The sequence below is a fragment of the Apteryx mantelli genome, chromosome 5 (genome assembly GCF_036417845.1).
Source record: "Apteryx mantelli isolate bAptMan1 chromosome 5, bAptMan1.hap1, whole genome shotgun sequence".
Taxonomy (NCBI): Eukaryota; Metazoa; Chordata; class Aves; order Apterygiformes; family Apterygidae; genus Apteryx; species Apteryx mantelli.
The window spans coordinates 26505213-26527244 of record NC_089982.1 but is presented as its reverse complement, the minus strand read 5'-3'; the positions used below and the strand labels follow the sequence as shown (position 1 = coordinate 26527244).

Here is a 22032-nt window from a genome sequence, read left to right as displayed (position 1 = left end):
ATAACTACAAATTAAAAACATGCTTCTGATTAGCTTGGGAAGATGTTTCAGAGGAGAAATTTTTCTGTGCTAATGACTTTTTCATTGTGTAATTATGAAAAGAAAAATAATCTAATCCTACTCTTTTCTCTGAAAGTAGTTCAAAACAGCAAAATGCTAGCACTGTTTTCAAATAGGGGTTTTCCTGTTCTTTTAAACTTTCTTTCTAAATGCGGGAAAGAACACAAAGCAACACTGATTGTTTTGCCAGTTGGAAAACATTTAGAAAGCGTGAGAAAGTGGAGAAAAAAATTCACATCCTTAAACTTTGTCACTGTTTTTCAGCTGGAAAAATACTGGAAAGCAGAAAGACATTTCTTTTTTTATGCATTCTTAATTTGTTGAATGTTTCCATAGGAGAATCATTATCTCCTAGGAAAGATATTCAGCTGAGAATCTTTCCAGCAAAAACCAGTGCTTTCTAGCAATCTCTAATCACATGACTCAATATCATTTCAGTTTTCTGATTGATAAACATGGCATTTATCAGACTGGATATTTACATCTAAAGACAATCTGCTAAAAGTAAGACCTTGGCCAGATAGATCCTCTTAAGCATAATAGTCTTCCATTTTTGCTATCAGTGCATTTTTAAAATGAGTTTTAAATATGGACTTGCATACAAACCTGAGGCAAACAGTGCTTTCTTACGACCATGTGCACTTACAAAACAGCAATATTTCAGATATTTTCAAGTGCAAGGTAATAAGCAGCACACACACCAAAAGCAATTTACAACTTGAATAATTATTCACTGACTTTTTGGCTCAATTTTACAGCTCTAGTAATTATTATTTTGTTGTTTTTAATACTTTGAAAATCTTCTTGGATGGCTTAATCAATTAAAAGTCTCTGCAAAAAAAATTTGACTTCCTTAGCTGTTGACCTTCCCCACTACCATCCAGCTTCGCTTGATGGCCCTTCGCACTCCCACTGGCAATTATCCTAATCAAATAATATTTGGGTTACTCTGGAGAATCTAGTGATTCAAAAGCATTTTGCATATCCTTTTGCTCAAGCCACTGTTTGCAAATTATTGCACAAGTTGCCATGCTTTCCCCTTACTCTACCAGAGGCTATTGCTTAAAAGATCCAGTTCCTGTAAAAACAATCATAGGTCAAAAACTGAGTGAGTGATGGAAAGACCCATTTTAGTCATGTATTTTTTGGCATAGAACCACTGAGAGTGCATAATCTGTATAAATGTTAGCTTTCTAAATAAACATAACCTTTGACTGCATGAAAGCGGGGAATAAAGTTGAAACTTGTTCCTTTCATTAAGCAACCTTTCAAAACCAGTGCTTGTTTTGTTCTAAACTGCCATAAATCTTGACAAATAACAATAAACAAATAGCAACAATAGCAATGAAGCCAACAGGGCTACCATAGCCATTTTACCTTTTTCCTTTCCTGAAGTACAGAAATATTTTGCCACCTATACAACCTAGACTTCAAACTGCAGTGCGAGAATGGCAAAGTCTTTGGGCACGTATCTGTGTTGATATTTTGTGTTGATCTTAGGCGGTGTGCGCCAGTATTCCTATGCCTCCGAGCAGTCCTGGGGACAGTGCCTGAATTTCATCTGTCGATACTTGTGGGATTTTTTGATGATGTAAACTTCCCACTCTGGATCTATGAAGGTAATACTCTTTTGGCAAAAGAGAGCTGCTGACAGCAGTCACCATTCAGTAGTTTGTCCAGTATTGACTCATCTCAAAACTACAACAGTCTAAGCTGGAATTCTTTTGTTTTCTTTTTGCTATTGCAATTCATCATGATGTCACTAACCATCTTTTAGGATAAAAAGAACAGGAGGAGCATTCTATTTATGTGCTTAAAATAGCCTGGAAAGCAAAGAGCATAAAAATAAATTTGATCCACCTAAATCAATTATAAAAATCTGATTCCAGATTGTTAGTGCACTGAAGTGTTTTTGAAAGAGATGAAAAAGTGGAAAGTTTTACTGTATACCACATTATAAATGCCTTAACAACTGTCTTACCCTAGTAATATGCAAAGGAAGACAATACAATGCGGACAGGAAGACACGCAGACAGACAGCAGTTTTCTGTGTTAAAATGCAGCTGTGGGATCCATTCCACTTCTTCCTCCTTCTGCTTTTTTGATGTAAATAGGTGATCTTGCATAATGGAGGCCAACATTTCTAGGGCAAAGCTTCTCATTTTTACTAGCTTTAAAAAATAAAATACATTAGAATTAATTCAATACTTTTGTTGGACAATATGTAACTAGTTGATAGAGTACACCCGTCATGAAAAATAATGTATAGGTAATAGGTATGCAGAACACATGCTTTCTGCTTCTCTTCTCACACCTGCATCAACGCTTACTCCCATTTCTTCCCAGGAATATTGCTGATCAATCCCATGCTGCCATTCTGGGAAACTCAGCATATGTGATGAGTGGTGTTCTCTGCAGCTGGGGCTCACAGACCTGCTGTGTCAGCGGCCCACATGAAACACATCTCCCCACTCACGTTGCAGCTTGTTTGCTGGGACATGGCATTGCTTTGCCCTCTTCTCCAACCCACAGGAGATTCACTCTCTCATAACTTTCCACCTCCACTGGATATTGCTACCGCATTGGGACAGATGGAGCACTGTTCCTGGAATGCAGATGTCTTGTAAGTGAAAAACACAGATAAAAATAATACTCCAAAATAATCAAGAAACAAACATCTACTGTGTCTGTCAATATTCTCCACTTCGGAGAATAAATGTGTGCCCAGCAATAGATACACGCTTCTTTTGGAGAAGCAGGAATTTTGTTTAATGTGGATGGGTATTTGTTACTCAGTAATTTGTCTGAGGCAAAGATACTATATATGTCTAATTTTTACAAAAACACTCAAATGATTTGCTCCTTGTCACATAATGCTAAAACATAACACAGTTACACTAGCCATTTTAAAAAGACATTTTCTTCAGACTGGTCTGCACAGTGCTTGCAGTAGCATGAATCTTAGCTGATGACTGTACATAAATTTTCTTCCTCATGTATAAACACATCAGATACAGTCCAGGGAATCTAATTTTAAGGATTCCAGCATTCGGTGCTTAGCATTCATACAAAAAAAACCCTACCTCATTCACTGAAAGCCTTGCAAATGACTACAGTAAAGTTTCCGGGACTTCAGCATGATTGACAAGAGTCTGTTCATGGTCTGGCATAAGTGTATCCCGATGAAGTTGTTGCCTTAGTGGTCACAGAAGGTCATCTTTTATGTCTTCACTCCCTTGTAAATAAGGTCTTAGGTAGTTCTCCTCCCACTTTCGTGTCTACACATGATTTCATAGTTTATTAACTATTTGGTGGCTTTCATTGTATCGCAGCTTTTTGTTGACTGCCATGCAGGCTTTGCTAAAGTGCATCTTGATTTGCAACTGTGAAAGAAGGACTGGGGTTAGGGCAGACTTTGACCCATGATCTCTCTTGTCACACAGAAGATGTGCAGAAAGAAAGGGATAAGGATTAGCAGATACAGCCTGTTGCTCTGCTCCCATTCAGAGCTCAGAGCTAGCAAAGCTGCGCAGTGTACTGATCATTGCTTTTAGCTCTACCAAGCCAATAATCCCCTCTTTATACTCTCTAGCGTAAGCAACCATCAAGGAGCTCATCTCTATCTCACTCAGCAGACAGAGTCCCTTTGGCCAGGAGCACTGCACAACCTTTCCAGCCCCATAAAACAGGATAATAGCAGCCAGCTCTTAGTTTTGCTTACTGCCAGAGGTACATAAACCAGGTACAGGATCCCCACAAAGTAATTTAGGGCCATTTATAAAGGTAAAATAAAGCAGTGAAGTATACCTTTACTGAATCGCTAAAACAGTGTAGTTATGCATTTTATAGCTAAAGTCAATGGAAAGCAATACAATGCCATTCATCTACCTTTATATATTATTTAAATATCCAGAAAACTGTACTGTGTGCAAGTTCTCATTACTTGAGTGTCTTTTCAATGATCACCTTGTCTTATTATGTTAGGCCACTGAATACTGAAATATCTCAGTGTTTCTTGATTCTTCCTTATTTTGACAATCACTCAAATATTCAGAAATGCCAAAAATCTCTGAAGTATTTCTAACATTTCAGAAAATATTCTGAGACTCTTCTCAGCATGACAAACTGCTTGAATATCATTGATAAAACATGATTAAACATAATTTTCTCTGAATTAAGTTATATTTTCCATTTTTTTGAAGTAAAAAAGATACACAGATGAAAACACTCCATTCTACAGATGACTTGAATGTTCAAAATTGCCCTGGAGACCTTGGTTTCAGTCAAAGCAGATGCTGTAATAAACTTACACATACAAAAACTTTAACAGGTTGTTCCAACATCCTACAACTAGACTCCTATTTATTGGAAACTCCCTACCTTTGGTAATGCTCATCATTTGCTACAATAAATAGCCCATTGCCTGCAGGCATAGTGCTCATTTCATAGAAGTTCTGAGAATGTTTGTGAATTTTTTGCATTGTCTTCCAATCGCCCCCAAACTAAACAGCAGTAATAAATCCAGCCTTTATCCTTGTTTTGTTATTAAATGTTTCTGTTGGATCTTTTTCTGAGACATTTGAACCTTTCAGGTGGAGCTTTAGTCATTGTAACAAGTCTTAAGCTAATTACATATACTTTTCTTAAGCAAGAGGGTTATAAACTTAAAAGTATAATGGCTTTGCAGCTCTCTGTAAGCCACAAAATCATGCTCAATGCTGCTGAACTGTTTCTAGGCAAAACTCTAAACACTTGTTGTCATTCCAGATGTTTTGACCTTGTCTCAATATTGTTTAGAATTTGAAGTGCCTTTAAAGGATATAAATTATGCATTATATCTACATTTCTCATGTACATAAATATATATAAAATAGAATAGATTATCATCATACAAAACACAAGAATAAAAATATACAGAAAGAATGCTTAACCTGGCAGCACTTGGACAATATGAGGACAGGAACTCTGAAGACCTGAAGGTAGAGAAATTATACAGAGGATCACTTTGTTACCGTACAGTTACACTGGGGGTGGGGGAATTACTGAATAAAAATGGCCAGGCCACTTTCTAAGGATTTTTGAACAGGTAATGGAAATGTCAGCAGCGACCATGGATCCTAACGCATCCTGGCAGAGGCAAGAGTCTGCAGGCACAGCTGCTGGCTGCAGCTCCCCACCGGCTGTCACGGGCCATAGGACGTGGAGCTTGAGGAGCAGAAGAGCCTAGACGGGGGTATTGCAGTGGTTTGGGGGATGGCTGTCATAGCCACATGTGCCCTGGATGCGCTTCACCATGGATATGGATGGGGGCTCCATGTTATGGCACCTGACTTGCTACAGCCCTCAGGAGTGGTGTAGACCAGTCAATCAAATTTAACACCATTTTAATTCTCAAAAATTAAACTGATACTACTATTTTACTCACTCAAACTGGAAGAAGATATGGCAGTATAAACCAGTTTAGCTGAAGCTATGCTAGCAGGTTTGCCCTACCTAGTCCAGTGAACAGGGAGCAGAAACACATTCAAAGGCAGACAAGGGCCTTAGGTTCCCAAAACTTTATTGATAAAATCAGATTCTAGAACTGTCTGAGATAACTAGTGAACTCACAGGAAGATCTGGGACATATTTTGCTGTGTGTATCATCAACAATATTCCCCAGAAAAGCTCTGCTTGTCAAATTTATCAAGGCCTAAGGGAAAACCCAGAGTTTCTGAGATCTCAGACCAAAAGTCTAGTGGCAGCAGTTGTGAAGGACCTATTCCCACGGAAATCAGATCTAAAAATTGTTGATAGAAAGTAAATGTAGTCCTTGTGCTTTAACTTCTGCATTCATTTTCTGACCCTGTGAAATTTAAAATATGTTCTGTCATTTTATCAGCCTTCAGTAGGTCATCTAGATATTTAGTCCAATTTGAAAAAGTTGATAGCTGCATGGTATTTTAATGTTAAAAATCTCAGTATGTCTATAATGGTTTCCTTCGTGCCATTATTTTTCACTGACAGGTAAGGGGAGGTTTTGACACTGTTAATATAACATGGGGTGTTAATCTTATAATCGCCCTGTCAGCACTTTGTGTCAGGGTGTTAATGACCACCTTTCAGCCACTAAGAGTTGCCTGCCAATAAAAATAGTAACGGCAGCTATCCAACCAGCAGCTATTCAGCTACTTTGCTTTTTCCCCAAAGAATAAATAGAAAATTTCACTAGCCATGTGGCTATAAAGACGCTCCTCTCTACTTACTCATTTCCTTTTCCTTCTCTGCACCCGCTGGCAGAAAAAACAACTTTGACACTAAGTCTTTTTAATGTATTTTGCATGCTTTATTTTAAAACGTACAAATTATTTCTCAAGTTTTAAATAAACATAACACCTTGGACAGGATAAAAGCACAGTTTTTAACAGCGAGAAGCACAATTATTTGCCTCAGTGCTTTGCTATATAAATATAACCCAAAGACAAATGCTGTAATTCTGTAATTTCTCAATAGTAAAGATGAGTCCTTATTTTTTCTTCTGCACAGGAGAGGGGCTTTTCCAGCTTCCTGGCAGAAGGAATTGCACAATTCCAGATGACTTACTTTATATGCCTAGAGGAATTTTATTGCACAAATAACAAAGAAGGAAGACAAAAAGAGGGAGAGCACACATTCAAAACAATAAACAAAGAATAATAAACTTTCCTACAGTGTCCTTAAGGATTCCAGATGTAGCTTCATCCCCCTGCAAGGCCTGTCTGGGATGCATTCAGACTTTTTCCAGGGGCTGCATCAGACCTCTCAGAAAATCTCACCCTCAGATTTGGTGAAACCCCTGGGATATTTAAGAGCTTTTACACACTGCAAGACCTGTGAGTAACTGCCAGAATATGTGCTTACTTGCCCTCTGAAAGACTGTACGGTCACAGACAAAATCCATGCAAAGAAAATTGGTCTGCAGTATTACGGTTCATGTTGGGAGTAGACTTGTGTTGCATTTCTCTCAGCTGAGTTCCTTCAAAGATTTTGTTGCCCTAAAACTGTGGTCCTTGTGGCCTGACGTCTGATGATGAATTTCCTCCCCATCCTGCTTTTCATGTATCTTCCACCTTCCATATTTAGGGCTTAATCACAAAATCCCATGTATGTTTAATTTAAAAACAATTGCAGATTAGCTTTTAATAAGGTGCGGGAAGGTCAACCAGCAAAAGAAAAGTAATGTCTGAGCTATGATGAAATCCCATACTGTAGTAAGTTTACTGCTCTTATAATCTTGTTGGGTTTGTTTTTTTACTTAAATTCTTATAGGCTTCTTTTAATCAAGTGACATGGCTGATTGGCCAGGGCTGGCTCCAGCATCATGTGCTATCCATCTGGATTTTATACGCTTTGCATTTCCCAGTTGAAAAGAAACAGACGTACTACACAAATAATTAGAACTCAGACCCAAAAAAGTAACATTTTGTTCCTAGAGAAAAATTTGTTTCTCATGTGGGATTTTAATGCAGACCAAAAAAAGTAGCAAAGCATAAACAATCACCAGTTTCCATGTCATACAAAGCCAAAGATGCAGTCAAAATTATTTCCGTATTAAAACAAACAGAATTTACTTAGCCTTTACTTACTATATTTTACAATAAGCATGAATGTTGGAATTTCTATTACCTTGGCTCTTAGATGCACAAAGACTGACGTTCATTATATCAGTAGATAAGAAGTTGTATTTCCTCCAGTCTTTCCATCATATTTTATATAGTTTGCAATAGCAAAATGAATGTGAAAGGTCAGACACAAAATGGAGCAAGGTATGCTTCATCTTGCATGCTACAATCAGTATTTAATATGGAGAATAAATATTATTTTTGAAAATAAAATAATGGGATTCTAAATATAAGGGGGTATGAGAAGATCCATCACTGACGTAGAGAAAAACAGTCAGTCAAGCACTCTCTACTGAGATTATCACTTGATGCAAGTCATAATGATCACTGGAAGGTGGACTGTCAGTCCATTTAAACAGATTAACTATGATCCAGAATATCTTGTCTAAGGTCCTCATTGGTGTAATTCTAAATATTTGTGTATTTGTAGTGAAACCATTGGGTAGGCACTTTTATATCTATTATATACTTAACTTCAAAGTGCTTACAGGGTCACAGGTATAGAGAATAGTGATTTAGTTCATTTCAGTAGCTCTCCTAGCTCTGCCACAGAAGAACGGGTGACTCCCGCTGGGTGACTGAAGAAGCTTGCCATTCTGCTTCAGTCTGCATTATTTGCCATGACTGTGTGAAGTTTAACAGATGCATCTGAACTTACAACACTGACCCTATCTGTGGAGCTGTACAAGATTTCCTTTTGCATCACAGTGTGTTCTTGCATGTCACCACCTGAAGTGTGAGCCAAAAATCGTTTTTTCCACTTCACAAGTCTTTTGAAGTGTGATGGTGCACATTGGGCAAATTCCAGGCTTATTTATCCCAATAGCATTCCTCAACCAAGATAGAATATAGCTGAGTGAAGAAAATCCTTAGGGTACAGGAGGTCTATCACTACTTAAATCAAAAGATAAGTTTATCCTACACTCTGTTTTTCTTATTTTGCCTCTTACTAGGGGGATTCATAGAAACACCTGTACCTGGCAAGAAAGAACTTCATCGTCTTCAACAAGAACATTTGGTCAGCTTGTTAAAATGGTGAATATATATTAAAATCTCCATATATGTATAGACACACACACACATATATATATATACACCCAAAAATGAAATGTGATGTGTATATAAATGCGTGTGTGTGTGTGTGTGTGTATATGTGTAAACAGCCTTTCCACCTGCAAATCCCAGAGAACTATAAATTGCTCACTTTACCCAGATTTGCCCTATCCCAGTCATCAGCTATGCTGGGATCTTGGAGCTTCATGTGTTGGTGAGACTGAGCATGTCACTATAGTTCAAAATGAAGAGGTCCAAGACTCCTGTCCAAACAGCTGTGGTTCATATTTGAATTTTAGCCTTGTGGGCTGTAAAAATCGCAGACTCCATGTTCCCCAAGGAAGTCTTGCATAAGCTTTTTTTCTCAGTTAGTGGAGCATAGAGAAAGTAAAAGGTCCAGACTTCAACTGACCTTGGAACACTAAAAGTAAATGGTCAAGGCTCCCTTAGACATGTGTGTGTATATATAATTCTGTTAACAGTAATGGGAATAATATGTGCATCTTGAGGGTCAAAAAATAACCCCAAAGTAAACAAATTAGGAGAAGCCAAGAACAATCAAACTTTGTTACATTTTTTAATTTTGCCAAGACAATAGTTATTCCAGAATTATTTTATAGGTTAAGCAAATCTGTCCATCTGTGATGGGATTTCATCTCCCAGTAGAACTTAAGTTATTTCCCAGCTTTTCAGTGGCTTAGTTTTGATAAGTGAAGCAAGCCTCCAAGAACTCTTGTGCAAAAAGGAAGCAGCTGTTTGCAGAGATGAGATGCTGTGGTTAAGGAAACCTCCTGGGAGCATTACGATAGGCACAGTACTTAAAAACTGTAGAGATGCAAGAAGGAGAAGGAGGGAATGCTATTTAATTTTGTGATCCCTTCTGCCTGGTGGGAAGGTGGTTTAGGAAGAGTCAGAAATTCATACGAATTTGATTTGATAGCTCTAGTTCTTTATTGACAGCCCAGCTGGTGCTAACACAAGTGTGTCCCTTTGCACTTCGCTGCTGGCATAGAGAGAATCCTCTTCTAGGGGAAGAGACACAAGTTCACCCTCTTTGTCTTTAACCAAGAGCCGTTGTACCTGAACCTTCAGTTAGCAGTAATTTTGCAGGAATTTTTTGAGATACTGGCATTTTTTCAGTGAAATTTGGACTGAGGGCCATAAACCAATTTTCATAAGCTACCATTCAATATAGCCTTTGGCTGATCATAGCTTTCAGTCACCACCGTCCTGCATTTGACTGAACTGGCTAAATGGAGAGCTGAGCTTCTCAAGGATCAAGCCACAAGCTGTATTAACAGAAGACTAACTTGGCTGATTCCCTGAGGAATCTACAAAAACTTTAGCCAGACCCTCAGCATCTTGTCAATAAAACTTAGAGTCATCCAGTCTCCTTGCTGTCATTTCCCAAAGAGATAATCAGCATCGGCACAAGGTCCATAGAGTAAGACTGGAATTTGTTACCTGACTGAATTATCGCTATGAGACTTGCGGGCTACAGGAGGCTATTTCATGTAGGATGTTTTGCAGGGTGGTGGGGGAGGAGGAAAGCTCTCTTCTGTTTCTTTGCTCAAAAGGTAGTTGTAAAGAGGAAGAAGATAGCCAAGCCAACAAAGACCTACCAAACAGAAATGTAGACCAAAAAGAAAAAGGATGTTCATCTGAGACCACGCAGTTGGTCGCATACTTCCAATACCCCATCAAAGCTGTACCATCTACATGTGAACTCTATTTGAAAAAGAACCCAACATAAAATAGGAAGAAAAATTCCTTTGTGACCTCAGGAATCAATAAAGCCAGTAAAAACACCTGTTTTATCTCCACTTACCACAAGTAAACAGAATTTGTGTTGGTGTATACAGACATACATATATGTAAATATACATGCACAGACATAAATATGTAGATTTTCACTTCCCCTCTCAGACCTTTTCACGGTCCCACACTCCAATCCTGCCATCTGCATTAGCTTTAGATGTCACTACTTGTGTCAAAAGTTCTGTAAGTAACAACATTTTCCCTGTTAAGTACCAGACTCTGTCTTCAAGTCCAGGTGAACCTGAACATCCAGTAACAACTATGTATTAATATTGGTAAGGAGATAATACTTAGCTTTCCCAAATAAAATACAGGGTCTGCAGAGCTAAACAACAAATACAGACAATGAGAGGGGTAAAAGTCCTGTCTCAAAGATCTTCAAATCTGGCTAAAATTGTCATTCATGATTTCTGTTCAGAGCATGTCAGAGTGCTTGGTGGCTGAGCATGAAACAGTAATACAGAATGTAAACCAATTTGGTAAAAGTTATTTATTACAATAATTTATACTTTTGATCCCAACTCTCTTGGCATTACCTCACATTACTAATCTATATGTACTGCAGACTACAGACTTCTTCCATATTCGAAGCTCTACCAGTTATTACAACAAGGTGAAGTGTCTTTGAGAGACCAGCACCATTTGAGATTGGTGACCAGGTTATCACCCACTTAAACATTTTGCAATGAGTTGATCATTCTTAACAATCTTGGATCATGGTCATCAGTCCCAGGCATCTTTTCTTAATTAAATCAACACATCTAGTATTTGTCTGGAAAATAACAGTCTGGGAAATAATAGAGCACAAATTTAGTCGTAGGAGACTTCCAGTTCAATCTGTTGCAGTTATTCACAGTAAACAAATTACTAGACAAACCAAGCCCCCATGCTGGTCTTAAAGGCTTTTTTTTTTTTAATGTATTTCTTTTTTTAAGGAGAAAATATAGTCTTTTGAGACTATGATTTGGAGAAGGAGGAACTACCTCCAGCTCTGTCAAGCATTGTAATAATGAAAAATTAGGTCTTTTCCTTTTGTTTCCATTCTCCTTCTTGTCATTCTGCTGTGTTACTTTTGGTCATGCCTATAAGGCAAAAACTAACGAGGTAATACTCATAATTTTTTCAGCAAGTTGCAAGAACTTCTGTTCTCAAACTATTTGCCCCATAATCACTTTGTTATGTGTAACTGGTCATTCAAGTCATGTTATAGTTTTGGCTGGCTGAATGTATGATTGCAGTGCTACTAATTTCGGCATTAATAAATGCTTCTCCCTACTTTTAGATTTGTAAACTATGTGTAGGTATAGGAACAGAAATTTAGACGTTTCTTCAGTGTCAGTGAGAACAGAACCTAACTCACCTGAACATTTGTGAATTCTCGTACCTAATCCATTCAATTTAGCTACATGATCACATAACTTTTTAAAAATATTCACTCTCTTCCAGCTCTGGCAGTCTCCACCTGTTACATCTCTGGAATTTGCTTTTGTTTGTTGAATAATCAGCATTTTGTTTTCATTACTTACATAATACTTTAGGAGAATCTATAAACACAAGACATCTCACTGGTTGTTAGAATGTCATTATTTATTATAATTAAATGTTTATCTAATATATCCAAACATCATTTTTCACTTAATTCAAGATTATCCATCACCATCACCTTTAAACAGTAGCTTCCTGGAAAATTAAATAATAGACTGAACCACATCTTGAAAGAATAAGAAACATACACACCTTTAAATTAAAGTGTTGGCTCCTCAGAGCAATGGATTATCCTGTCCTGTGCTTGCGCGGTGTCTCAAACAATGTCATGCTGAAATTTGACCAGAACATTTTGGTGTTATAGTAATACATTGTTTTAAATAATAAACTAGAACAACAAAAAAAAGTGTATTACCACAATAGTTTCTAAAACACACTTTCAAAGATATTGATGTGTTCTTTAATTTTTACAGCTCCTGACTTGTATAAATGACAAAGAGGCATTTTGAAGGATTTGAAAACATAATCCAGAGCAGGGAAGCTGCTCAGTATGAGGAAAAGAGTGACTCTTGAAAAACTGACTGTTTCTACAGACAAACTTGGTAATTAGGTTTCTCACTGGCTTCCTTTCATCATTTGCAAACAACACTAGTTTCCAAATGCAACTAAACTGAGATTACAAACCTGCTTTTAGTTTGGGTGTGTAGAGTGGAAATTCCCTCTTACCGTGATTTGAAAAGCACTGGAAAAATCATGATGGTCCTATTATCCTGTAGAACTATAAATGTCTGCCGGAGAAGAGTAGTAATTTAAGACTGACCGCCACCATGCGTAATGATATTTCTCTTTTCTGTTTACCATATTTTATATAAATACTCACTAAGTGTTTATTTGTAAGACTTCGGTTAGCACTTCCTGTACACCATAAAATTTCATTGACTTCAATGGGCATATAACAGGATGCCAGTTCAGATCTAAATTCTTGAATTATGTGTTGAATATTTCTTCATATCTGAATGGAAGCCTGTTAGTGTATTTCCTGATCTAAGCATCAGGCCTTTGGTTAATATTTACATTGGAAGTTAAAATCCTTAATCAAAAGAGAGTTTCTAAAAAACACAACTGCTTTGGAAATTCTGGACTTAGTTTTATGACAATTCATCAGTTCTCTGCAGTTTTGAGGCTCACATAACAGACCTGAGGTCTGAATCAAAGCCGGTATCTATTCCTTTTGTATGCAAAAGCAAGTAGCCCAAAGTTAGTAGTGGTGTTTTCCTTCCTATAATTTTTGCCAATCTCAGTAAGGCATGTTTATTACAAACCTTTACAAATTATATCCTAACATAAACACAAGCTAAGTCCTTGTAATAAATTCTAGTGCTACTAGTATTAAGTCTTCTAAAATATAGCTCATTAAAATGTATGATTTGAAATAGAGTCATTTCAAAGGTAATTTAGGTTGCTATGTCTTCAACATACAACTGAGAGATATGTGATTGCTGAGCAGACTAGGTTTCCTTTAGCATGTTTATATTTTCTGAAACAGCCTCTGGAAATACTGTTAGAGCTGGGTCAAGGATTAAACTTAATAGATTTTCTTATTTCTGTCAACCCAAGACAGGGAGGGACAGCTTTGTCCAATTTCACTCATCAAAATGAGCCTCTTTTGCCAATTATCTGTATAGGTCCCAGTTTGTGCTTGTGCAAAATGATACATTATTATTATTTTCTACCAAAATGTGTAGGATAAGCGATTATTTAGGACCTGAACCATCTTTCTGGATTTAGGCTCCATAATAAGCAGCTTTCCAAGACCAAATCTGCATCTAGAGGTTCTAAGTCAATAACAGCATAAGTATGTATAGGAATGAAAGCTCTTTCTTTTTTTTTTCTGCATGTCCTGTTCCAAATAACAAAAGCAACATGACATGGGGTGGGAATGAAGAGCATGCTTGGTGCTTTCCATGACATAGTACACAGACACACTCTGTTTCAGTCCAAGGGAAGATTTAGGAGTCTTTCAGTCTTCTTGGTAGGAAATGGATTACGCCTTTACGATTCAGTCATTTTATGATGTTTATGAATTACCTGGTCTGCAAAAGTAGCTCTAGTACCATATAAACAAAAGACCAGATCCACAGAAAGAAGCACTAAAAGCCAGATGGTCATGGGTAGAGGGGTGCCTACAGCTGATGTGGAGCTACCACAAAGCTCTTTCTTTAACATGTTATTCTGCCTTCTAAAGGACATATGAGTGGAGGGCTCTTCAAAGGTCTTTAAGGCTGGCTCCCTAGTGTCAGATACCACTATATCATACAGACCCTTTCATTGACTGATCACGCTTCAAAGTAAAACCAATGAAGTTTTTACTGTCTGGCTGCAGCAGTTCTGGACTGGTGGATAGATCTTTGAAAACTGTCATCATCTTCTACCTTTAGATAAGTTTTTAGCATTTTTTTAAATCGATGTTGTCATCAAATATCCCCATTTCTCCGTTGGTGGTTTTCAGAGAAAGTTAACCATCAAAAATAAAATATTTATTGTGGAAATATTACTCTCAATCCTCTACAGAGCTGATCATAGCAAGGCCTTTGATTGAAGTGTTTGAAGTATTTCAAAACATTGAGTTGGAAAGAACTTCCATATTTATTGTTGCTTGAAAGTCTTCCTACAGCATCTTTTCTGGCCTTTCAGTCACCCTAACAAAAACCATAAGCATGCGAATGTAAAACAAGATATATCCCTGATGATTTTCATGCTCTGGCTCTCTTCACAGCTAGGACATTTAAGAAATTTTTAAAAATAAAACAAAACAGTTGACATTTATTGAAGGGAAGAGGTTATGGAATTATGTCAAACAGAACACTAGCAGAATAAAGCCTGCCAGTAAGTTTAACTCTTTCTAGAATTTTATTGCACATCTTAATATTAACATCTTTAGTTAGCACACCATTTGGATATCATTAAAAAAATGCAAACAACCTTGGCTTAACCTTAAGGTTTATTTTTTTTTTTTAGACACATGCTTTTTGTCACTCAGCTCACTAATGGATCATTTTTATCATAGAGTATCAAGTTGCAAACATTAAACAGTTTAGCAATGTCCAACGTCCTGTTGAGATAGAAATAAAATTGCACAGATTTATCACTATATTGAAAATGACTTGGAATAAATGCTTGTGAACTGCGTCTTCATTTAGCAAAGATTTAGCAGTGGTGTTCTCAATAACCAGTCCCAAAATTTGTGTTACAAACCTGAGTGTTCTGGAATTGAAGTCAATCTCAGTAGGAGCTCTGCTTTCATTTGGGTTGCAACATCCCCTACACAACATTTTGATGGTCATGTAGCAGCAAGAGGAGGAGACAAGGAATCAAACTGAAATGAAGTCTCAGACCATTTGAGAGTGACTAGTTCTCTGTCCCTGAATTATCTGACACAGTGATTTAAATTAATCTGGCTACTTTTTAACTGAAATGGGCTAGAAGCACTTGCTAAGGTACATACACATCTCAACTATTGAGGAAGTAACCACCAGCTGTGAAGTAGGAATGGAAAGTTGGTGGTAATGCTTTCTTAATTTTCTCCTCTAGATCCACTACAGGATATCTGATTGCACGTTCACCAAGGCTCTCGCAGTACTGGCTAATTTCTTACTCCAAAGCCAAAAACTTTGGTTGCTTTTTTCATATCACTCTTCTACAAGTACTAATTCATCTTAAATTGACTTCACCCTTAATGCAGCCAGATAACTAAATGACTTCCTGGCACAGAGTTTGTCAGATGGTCTTCCAAAGTACACAAAGGACTCTCTGAATTATAGATAAGGCCACTCAGCAAACAATACATTGCAGCACATATTACAAATATAGGCCCAAAGGATCATTCTCTTTACAGAACACAAGACAATCATGCCTAATAAATAGCATCTTTATATATAGCATATTTTGAAGATAACTGCAAGTGAGCATAATAAAACATTAACAGAAAACAATATTCTTCCCCTTGTTAACATGGGGAAAGGAATTTGAGGAAAGAACTTTTGTCTCTTCCTGTAGAGAATAACACCATGAAATCTATGTGGCAGGATCTTTATGATCTTTTTCAGTTTTCCTCCACAACATTTCCTCCCATAGACAGTGTACAGGAGAAAGATCAAATTGGAATAACTCCCTTAAACATCCTCTGAGAAGGAATGCTACTTGCTTTTGGGGTGCAGAGATGACTGAGCAGATTCAATGAGCAGTCTGTGTGCTACATTACCTTCTCAGTGGCTTCCAGTCTTTGTCAATAGGGCTGAAAAGTCATAGTTTCGTGACAGTTAGCATAAAATGTTAAACTGGATAAAGTGAAGATTTTCTGCCAATATGAATCTAAAATTGAAGAGTCCAATGTTTAGGTCTGGAAGAAAACACATGTGCTTAACATTTGGATTTCCTGCTGGAAATCTCATCGCGAATTCTTCCAGGGTAGTGTTCCACGACATCCTTCCCCTGTCGTAAGCAGGGTGTCCCTCCAGCCACACGTTCACATAAACATCTGACTATTCACTCTCTAATGAAACAGTATAGAACTTTACCCTCTCTATGTGATATGTTTGTTTTCACAGTTATTTCTTCACTCTGCCAGTCTGTTACAGCTCAACTTGCTGCAGAGACAGACAAAACAATCCGATCTCTCTGCCAGTTTGCACATGTGGTTTTCTGCATGCTTTCCTTAAGAAGTGTACAGAGTAAAGGATTTTATTGTTTTTCTCCTTCTCCTGTTATTTGTCTTCACAAAGGTTTTCTCACTGGACAACGGCATCTTCCATGATTTTTCTGAATTTTACAAAAAAAGTCCTGAAAAGGTAGAGGTACTTACTGTTACTCTAAGTCCTGTATACTAAGATGGCATTCTTTGTGGTGCATGTGAAGAAAGATAGTTTTCACAGGTCTCTGGCTTGATATTCTGTCTCCATATATATGACTCCATGTTTGAATATTGATTGCACTAATATATTTGACTGACACAGCTGTGCCTCAGTAAATCCTGGCAGCTTATGACCATCATGTATCATCCCCTCCCACTGAAGTTCTTCTCTGCGTAAATCACATGAATATTCATTACACCAGGAACTTGAATGCTATTCTCCCATCTGCCAAAGAATATCTAACTATCAAGTTGATTGATCAGCTGCACTCTCCTCCCCATCCCCTAAAGTATTTAATATATATTAACTAAACTATTTCAGTAAGATCAGAGCATCCTCAACTCAGAGAACCTGGGAGTCAGAGAAATAAGCTTTCAAACCAAAGCAGAAAGAATTTTTGAAAACAAGTAGCCACCTATCAGATGACTGCTTAAAATACTGGGATGAGATTTCTCTTGGCTAGTTTGGATGAGATGCTTAATTCAAACACCAGATTCACAGTGCAGAAACCTAAGTAGAGTTAAATGCCTTACTCTGAGGAATACAGCTGACATCTTGTTGCTTTCCTCTGGAAGAGCTTAGCTTGATGGTCTCCAGTGACACTACTCTGAGCTGACTTAACTCTTACTCTACATTCATCAAGGAAGAGGGGTGCCAAACCTTGGAGCAAAAATTCCTAATAGCCAGCAGGATGCCTTGAAGTTAGGTGTTACAGAAGCCAGCATTGTATTCTTTGCAGATTTAGCCCTGAATTTCTTGTATGTAAACTTGCTTCCTTAAAATAGTAACTGATTAATTAATAGTTCATTAGAATTAGCCTTCACTTAACATTCTTTAAGATAATTCTAAGGTATGAAGATGCAGGTACAAATAACAACTTGTGGCTGATGTGTAGCAGTGAAATCACAATTAAGAATAGCTGAGATACTGTAAGAGTTTCTGAGTTTTCCCTATGGTAACATTTTCTGAATAGCTATTATCCATACACAACACATTTTCTACTTTTTGTGCAGTAGGTATTCTATATTTTTACTTAGACAGGTTTGTTATGGTACACTAGCAGAAGTAGAAGAACCCTGTTATTTTGATGATCAGGTGTACAATGTATCATTTGAAATTAGAATAAATCTGACAATAAAATTTTTAAAATGCTTCATTAAAGTCTAGCTTATGAATATGTTTTAGACATGCAAATGTTTGATACATGACTACATGATTTCCAGATGAAAGCTATACTGTCATAGTGCTAAGGTTAGACCCATGCAATCAGTACCACACTTAAACGTCTGCAACTAACTTGGAAAATTCTTCACACAAGCATTACATCTGTTTATCTAAGTGATGTATTTGAAAATTAATTTGATTTGTGAATAGCTTGAGTTATTCTGGAACCTGAGATTATTGTAAAATTCCTAAACTTTGACCATATAATCAGGTGTATCCATCATAATCTTTTGCACTTGAATTAAAAAAAACCACCGTTTACCAACATTCTTTCAAGTTTCTCTCTTTTTTAATAGAGGGGCTTTTGAGGGCTAAAGACATTTAGAAGGGCCGCTTGAAATAAACCGTAACACCACGAACTCCAAAATCTTACCCTTTTTATATCAATAATCTTTATTCATGTTAGAAAAAACAACACAATGTGATACTCCATTTATATCTGGCAAGTACCCCGATGGCAAAATTAGTTTCAATAAACCAGTATCTTTTTCAAATGTTTCTCAGCAATTTTTGTCTGATATATAATTACAAATCCTCCATTAAAAGGAGGAAATGTTTTGCTGTATCTGAGGATAGCTGAGGTCCCAAATTATTTCAGTTCCAATAATAATTCAATGATTATTCAATAATTCCTTTCTGTATGTGATCTCACGCCATGCTGATCAAAATTTTTTTGGCAAAAAAAGAACATTTCAACTTCTGGACAAATCCTGCATGACTATATATGGCATAACCTGCAGATTACTAATGAATAGAACAGAATGGTAAGTAATTAGTCACATGTCTTTCAGGCATTGACTATGTGAAGCAAAATGTCAGACTTGCAACTTCTTCTAGTTCCTCATAATATATGGTCTAGCAGTTAGGATAGATTACAAGGAGGGTGAAGACTTTATGTTCTTTTTTTCCTGCTCTCCTCCTGGCATGTTGTGAAAGTGTGGGGCAGTCACTTAGTGCCTAAAATAAGTTCCTAAATAAGTGTTTTGATTTTCATAAATGCTGAGTATCTGAAGGTTTTTAATGTACTTCTGAACACCAGGTTTGTCTGTCAGGTCATCTGTCTCTTTTCCACAAATATAACTTTTCAAATACCATGTTGTAAAAGACAAGCAACAGAATACTAATTGTCATTTCTACCAAACACTTTGAGAGTCATGGTCAAAATATGAGCAGAAAGGGTGAATTTTGCCAACTGGTCATCTTTTTCCCCTTCTTGGCAAGAAACCCTCTTAACTCAAACTGAGCAAGTGGATGCTTACACAACAGTTTTTGTGAGCATACTTCTGAAAACAGTGCAATTTGCCAAATGTGTCAAAAATCATTATACATTCATCTAATTTCCATTCTTAACTTTTTTTCTAGATATGCTTAAAAACACACAACAACCTCTCTTCTCTTTATTTCAGTAAGGTACAGGTCAGAGGTTTCAGGGGGTTTTCCACCATTTGGAAAGAAAGCAGACAGGCAGAGGGGATTTCATTATTTATCTATTTACTATTTTGGAAGGCTGGGATTAAGGATGAGATTTCAGAAGTAGTCAATAGTGGCCTAACTTTTTTTCTATGGGAGTCAACATTAAAAATTCATTGACTTTTTAATGGCAACAGATTCCTTGTCCTTTCTGGAAATCTCTTTTTTTTAACCTCATGCCATGCCTTTATTTCTCTCAGCCATGAGGAACATGACCTATTACCCTTAACCACCTTCAACACACTTCTCTTATGATAATAGCAGGCTTTCAGACAAGTTTAATAGAACAGTTTTCTGGCAACAATATGCAGGTCAGTCCTTAGCACAATTAAGCACTTGTGTTTCTGGAAATTGTTGATAAACACAGTGAAATGATTAGATGACCAATTAAAATTAAGAAAACTTCAAAAGCAAGGTAAAAACCTCCATAAAACCTTCTCGCTTATCTATGTTCTGTTTAGATGAAGAAACTTATACACAACCAAATTATTAGTTAGACTCCAGCCATGCATCTAAACTAACGTATCTACTCATGTTCACATTCTAAGATGTATCTCTAATACCTACGAGTGCCAAATCTTGCAGCTAAAGAGGGTTCTGAAGACCAAGGAACGTGCATTGATATTTGTACTGCCAGGCCCACAGCATTTGCTAATAACAGCTCACAAGAACTACTGTGAAGGAGGTCAGGCATCTGCTGAGATCTGCTTACCTGACTTGGATGAAGGTAGCCTGGTTCAGCAGCATCCATCTCATTTCCATGTACTGCTGATATGCATCCACTGTTTTAAAAGCACCAACAGGACTGATTAAGGGATTTACTATATATGCCATCTGAAGGTAAACTGGAAAGTCTCCTAGCAGTTCAGAGGAGAAGGTCCTTAAAATTTCCAAGGTCTAAAGCAACCTGTCTCCGGAGCTCCCAAGACACTGTGTCTGAGGCAGGCATTAATTCTGCAAGAGGAAAAAGAGGAGAGGGACCATTAGAAGAAGGTTAGTACATCTTCCCTTTGTGCACAAGCCCACCCTTCTGCAGGCTTGGTTTGTGGGAGAGGTGGTTCAGCTTTAAATTGGCAGCACCTTGGATCAGAGAACAAAGCCAGTGTAAATACCTACCTGTTTTCTCATCGGTGCTAAACCACATGAAAGACTAGATCTTATTTGCTGCTAGTTCATTTTTTAGCAACTCATCTGTGATGGATAACACGGCAGTCAGAAGTTTATAAATTTAACTAACTGGACTAACCCAAGAGTGTCACTGCAATAAAATATTGATTCACTCCCACTATCTCCTTATCCTTCCTTCCTTTCCAGGCCATGCCTACAAATAACAAATTGATGGGACTTTGGAGAACTCCATAACACTCACATTTTTAGAGCAGTTAGAGGAAATCTTTTAAAGTGCAGTACATAAAATGCTTCATGAATATTGACCTTACTGAACTATCTAGAAATTCAAGCAGGGATGTTATCTGCAGCTGTTAAAATAACGTATCAAATGGCTTAAATTTTTCAGATGCATGTCTGTTGTGTAAAATATAGAATATATGTTAATACCACACAGTAAATTATTAAGCCAGGCATATATTAAAGCTTAGGGACAGCATGAAAATTTAAACATTTCTATTTTGAAATTTGGAAGCTGTCCTTGTAAATATCTACCCCAGACAGAAGTTTGTCTCAAGAGTACACATAATAATACAAGGTGTGAGTAAACTTTCTAAACAAAATTCTCCATTTGTTTTGGATAGTAATATCCTTGGAGAGAAGAAAGAATTTAATTAAAAATACACAGCATTGCTGTTCATAAACTCATCCAAACAAAAAAGCCATAAATCAAACTGGTTTTATTTATTAACCCTTGCAATATGTGTGAAAAACACATACAAAAAAATCTTGCCAAATGAAACAACATCATAGCTAGAGCTGAATGAAATTCCTTGATGAGTACAAGATTAATTGAAAAATAGTGTTTGGGACATAAATAAAACCATTTGCAAACTCAGATCAACTTCAGTGAGTAGCTCTGTTCCCAAAACTGGGGTAAATGAACTTCAGATTACTGAATTCTTTATTCTGAAGTGGAAACAAATAAGTAAATAAAAGCTTTGACTTTTTAAACCAGCATTACCATTTTGAAATAATATAAGCTTTTAAAAAGGTAGATCTCTTGAAAACCAGACTGAAACTCAGTTCTCGTGAGCACGCAAAGACGAAACAAAGCATTTCACTTTATTCCAAATGAAGCAAGCATTTTGTTTAGAACACAATGAAACATTTTGATGAATCAGAAGTGGATTTTGAATTCACTACCCAAATCACCCAATATCTTAGTTCCACCCCCCCACCCCATGCTTCCAAAGTAAGGACGT

At 37.0% G+C, this 22032-nt stretch overlaps 1 long non-coding RNA gene across 1 annotated transcript; it reads right to left on the bottom strand.

The window, feature by feature from the left end:
* Window positions 1–2994: 2994 nt before the first annotated feature.
* LOC106491927 (uncharacterized) lies at window positions 2995–20826 on the bottom strand. Its single transcript, XR_001293845.1, has 4 exons — window positions 20777–20826; window positions 20373–20614; window positions 12309–12387; window positions 2995–3443 (listed from the first exon to the last, which is right to left on the bottom strand). It is a non-coding gene; the product is annotated as an uncharacterized lncRNA (long non-coding RNA).
* Between the last annotated feature and the right edge of the window lie 1206 nt (window positions 20827–22032).